The sequence below is a fragment of the Apis dorsata genome, unplaced genomic scaffold (assembly GCF_000469605.1).
Source record: "Apis dorsata unplaced genomic scaffold, Apis dorsata 1.3 scaffold_34, whole genome shotgun sequence".
Lineage (NCBI taxonomy): Eukaryota > Metazoa > Arthropoda > Insecta > Hymenoptera > Apidae > Apis > Apis dorsata.
In genome coordinates, this window is record NW_006263336.1 from 143,692 (window position 1) to 148,861 (window position 5,170).

The following is a 5,170-nucleotide window of genomic DNA, read 5'->3' on the forward strand; positions in this document are numbered from 1 at the left end:
TTGAGAAACTTTAAGAAATTCGTCTCTGTCGAAAAATTTTTCGTGCCACCTCCTTGCATATCATATTCTCTTGTTCAAAAGTCGCAAATTTGGGCGAGAAATTTTTGAGGAATGGGAAAATGAAGGAAGAAATTAAAAAAAAATAGAATATATATGTACAATATATGTTTATTAAATATTAAATTTACATTATATATACAATTATTTTACATTACATTATATATATAATTTATATTTATATATCTATATCACATTTACATATATGTTGGTTGGTCCCGATTATACGTTGTCTTGACACTTCATTTTCAACTGGAAGATGCTGTATCTCATTGATGTAAGGGTTGCTGATGAATAAATCTTCTTGAGAATCATGTTGCTGATCGGTCCAATTTTCATGGTGTTTAAATTAATGTGAGCAATCTTCTGTTAACTTATGTTCTTCTAAAACAAAGAAAAATTGACTGTAAATTTCGATTGCTCAAAAGTTTCGATAATTTCAAGAATATTATGTTATTTCTAAGAATTATAGAAGTTCCAGGAATTTGATGTTATTTCCAAGAACTGTTAAAATTCTTGGAAAAATTTCTCGGGCGATCTCCTTTTAACTTATGTTCTCCTAATACAAAATCATTTTTGGCCAAAAATTACTAAATTTAAAATTTGTCAAAAAATTTTTCCATCTCCTTGCATATTATATTCTCCTAATACAAAATCGAAAATCTGACTAAGTTTTCTCAAATTGATTTTTTATAGGAGAATATAACTAAAAAGGAAATGGTATAAAATTTTTAGACTTTAATATACTTACCTTTATTTTCACCTTTATTACTTTATTATTTTACTTTATTTTGATATTATATTTTCAAGAACAAAACATTTTTTAATTATTTTAATTAATTCTAATTTCTAAATTTATTATACTTACCTGTTTTATATTTATCTTTTATATATTTATTTCTTTAAGCTATTTATCGGATCAATTTTTTAAATAATTTTTCTTGATTATAAATAACTGAACAATGTCCTGAGATGTATTTACTTATATTTGGTTTATTAGATTTGGTCTTTTTTTACACTTATCCCTTTAATTTATATATTCAGAAACCAAACATTTCTTTAATCGTTTTCTATTTTTGATTCTTCTAAGATTCTTGAGAAACAGAATGCAAATATTTGATTTCTAAATGTTAAAAGATAATTTTCCTTTATTATTCTTGGTTTCTTTCATTATTATTTTTATTTATTCTTTTTAATATATCAATATTTGTAATATATTATATGTTAATATTTTTATAAAAACAATATGTGCAAATGTTTGATAACGTTTTAATAATCCATCACTATATTATACGTTTTACACAGAAGATTTTTAATAAACTGTTAAAAAGAATTAAAATTTTAAATAATGAAAAATTTTCTTCCGTTCCATAATTTTTAATCCACTTCAATGCTTACTGTATATATACGAATTTTCGGCTTTATTATCAATGATAGGATCGGCCGAAAAATTTCAGCCAATCAGAATCTGGTCAAATCGAGAGAAATGGTTCGATGACGACAGGTGTTTCTAGCCTGACAACTATATGCCTCTGACAACGATCCAGTTTTAGCTGAAAAAAAAGGAAAAAAAAAAAAAAAAGAAATGAAAAATGGAGGTAAAAAAAGTATTGATGTTCTCGTGGATGTTTTGACGTGCCCTATGTCCTATGAAAATTTATTCATCTCAATAAATGGAAAGGATATTTTATAAATGATTTCGTTCGAATAGATTACCTCTAAAAGTTAAGAACGAATTATTTGGAAATTATTTGTTAGCCTTTAAACTCGTGTATTTTGTATTCATTAAATTCGTAATCTTGCAATATGTAATAATAATAGATATTGCACAGAGTTTTAACATATCTGTGAAGAGTCAATTCTAAAAATCAAAACGAATAAAAAAGTTAATACGAAAGAATATCAGTTGATTTATTAAACTATTATGTTTGCATTAGACGAAACGAGATAAAAATAGAACGATACAACTCTAATCTGCATCTCGTTACATCTAACCCAAACCTAAAATTGCTAATATAATCTAATAAATAAATATTTTATATACCAACCTTTATAGGATATAAAAATATTCTGTAAAATAATATTATCATTATCATTATATTTTTCTTATCATTTATATTTATTTCTTAAACTTAAAAAACTTTGAAACAATTATCCATCTTTCCACGTTAATCTGTATTATCCAACCATGGAATTTAAAGTCGTAATTTCAACTCCAATCTTTTAAGTAACTGCGGATGATCGAATAGAAAGTTTCCGCGTTCTTCTCTATGTTTCGTTTCCGTTTCGTATCGTGAAATTTTATTTCCAACGAGAAAGATTCAGTCTTAGATGGGCGGGGAAAAAATGCACTTTCAGAGGCTATTGGTCAGGGTTGCCGGAGATATTGCATCACTCGGGAACGAACGATAAAGTATACGGATTGGTCGTGTACCAGAAAAATGGTTTCTCCCATTAAATAAATCATAAACTATCGAATATACCGTGGAAACAAGCGGATACGACTTGGGAATAGTATTTTTCACCCTTCTGTCCAACTATAAAATTTTACACTTGTTCTGTACATAGATAAATATATTTTTATCAAAAGACGAAATTGAATTATTTACCTAGCTCTAGCTTTTTCGTTGTTGAACACGATTGTTAACACATAGAAATCGATATCATGGAGTTTGTATTATTATAGAATTTCTCCGAAATATTCTGTTTCAAACACAATTTCCACATTAATTATAATATTATTACCGATAATTATATTATAATTTCAATTTATACCGTGAAATATTATATATCAAATATAATGTATAAATATATGTATTATAATTTCAATTTATATTTCAAGAAAAAAAAGTTTAACTCGATCTAAAGAAGTTATAATGAATATTGAATTGAAAAAATATATTTCTATGTTTAAAGATATATACAATTTTATTATAAAATATTTTTGTAATCAATTCTGAATACAGATCTATAATTATTTTTTATTTCTATATAAAAAAATGTAATAAAATATCTTACTTACATAAAATTTCAAAGAAACAATTTTATTTTCTATTCGAATATAGCGCATTTTATTACATGGCTCCGAGAAAATAAAATGGCGGCAGAGATTGATACCGATTACTGTAACCGACTCGTAAATTTCCTTTTTTTATTTTTCATCGTTATTCAAATTTCTTAAAAAAAAAAATCTTTATATACTTAATAAAAGAAACATTAAACAAGAATAAAGGGGCTATAACCAACTTCATTCCAGCCAAGGAAGTAGGATTCCAAATTTTAAAATTTTATCGCGTGAAAGGAAATGTAAGTATTGAAATTAAAACCGGGTCGATAAAAACGGGTATCGTCAATACCATAAGAGCGAAGAAATTTCGCAAGCTGAGCTCTTTTTCAATCGCGATTTAAAAAAACCCAGTTTTACCAGAGTTTCTCCTTCCACAAAGTTCTCAGAGCCGATTTATCAGAGCTCTCTTTTTCCTCTAACGAGCTGTATTTACAGTTCTGCACTTTTGTTCCCGATTTATCGCGCGTTTCGTTATGCTGGAAGAAAATACGGGAACACAAACACGCGTGCGATTATCAGCGGAACGGAAGTCGACTTTTCGGCGGCCGTTTCCGCTATCTCAGCGTTTTCATTAAAGGCCCGCACACCACGTTATCGTTCACGTTTCATCGCGCGAAACTGAACGTGAACACCGATTGGATCCCAACCCCCGTTTCGACGAATCAGCCGCTCCGATTTTACCGGAGAGAGCCGTTACTTCGTTGCCTCGGATCGTTGGAATGCCGTTTTATCGCGGGAAGAGCATGGACTTTACTCGATTTTGGCCAAATTCCTTGCTTCGCGCGAAAGTGTGTAATTAAGGTTAAGATTCAAGATGGCGAATTGCGAAACTTTATTTTTTTCCTTTTGATAACAATACACATTTGTTATTACACTTTTGAATAAATATCGATATTAATTTTGCTAAAATTATTCGTACTGTAGTAATATATACATTATTTTTAAATTTTAAAATAATTTTTCCAATATCCAAATCGTTCCTTGTCTTTTTTTATCCAATCTGAAAAGATTAAATTCAAATTAAAGACAATGATACAGGTTTAATAATCAAAAAAGAAAAAAGATTTAAAAAAAATTCCCCCAAATTACGCGACAAATCACTCGTCCTATCTTTAATTTTCCCAATATCCAAATCTATCCCCAATAATCTCGGAAAGAGCAAATTCAGAACAACGGCAATAACCGTTCCAAGAACATCCCTCGGTAAAATAATCGTTTCGTCTCGAATTCTGCCCGATTATCACTGCCCGAAATCCGATCTTCGAATCGCCTCTCCCCTCCCCCCTCCCCACCCCTTTCGGTGGCCGCCATTCCTCCACACCCCTTTCTCGTTTCATTAACTCCCGTCGACACCGTTAACTTCTGTTTTATTGCACGAGACTTTGCCCGGTGGAAAAGAAAAGAAGAGTGCAATTCAAGTTGGCGGCTTTAAACTCCTCCCGTAGCATTTTATCCGCCACGTTCGCTCCTCGTGCCGACGATCCCCCGGAAGTGCTCGAATAAGCTCCCCTGGAATTATTATCGAGCCAGAGGGAAAAAGTCCAAGGAAAGAAGTGTGTATATATATATATATATATATATATACTAGAAAAAGGTAGAAAAGATGTAAGGAGGAGAGCATGGAGGAACGTCTTGCCTTCCTTCATTTTTTCCCCTCTCTCTCTTTCTCTCTCTCTCTCTCTCTCTGTCTTATTTTCCCTCTTTTTATCATTCTTTCATCCTCTTCTTCGTCTCGTTCTCCTTCATTTTCTTTCTTTCTTTTTTTCCTCGTTTCGTTTCGTTTCGTTTCGTTTCGTTTCTTTCAGAGTTTCTTGAAATCTACCGGCACGACGATATTCCTTCGTGAACTCGTGCGAATAATTGAGACGGATTCCACATCGGTCTCTTCAACAGGCTTCAACGACGCATTAGCTCGGTTAATGGGAAATTTTTCGAGGTTGGACGAGTCGGTATAGACGCGAAATCGAAATTTCTTAGCCGAGATATCCTTAGTTGCATGATATTACGAGTTTTTTTTCTTTTTTCTTTTTTTTTTTTTTTTTTTTT

The 5,170-nt window shown here is 30.7% G+C and overlaps 1 protein-coding gene and 1 long non-coding RNA gene across 5 annotated transcripts in view; one reads left to right on the forward strand and one right to left on the reverse strand.

Annotated features, from left to right (window-relative positions):
* Positions 1-2,025, forward strand: part of LOC102671835 — an 11,557-nt gene extending 9,532 nt beyond the window's left edge. The window contains exon 3 of the long non-coding RNA XR_420669.2: positions 2,015-2,025. This is a non-coding gene — a long non-coding RNA (uncharacterized LOC102671835). The remainder of the gene's footprint in view (positions 1-2,014) is intronic.
* LOC102671692 (protein rhomboid) overlaps positions 1-5,170 on the reverse strand; it is a 154,683-nt gene that overhangs the window by 5,180 nt on the left and 144,333 nt on the right. The window lies entirely within an intron of this gene.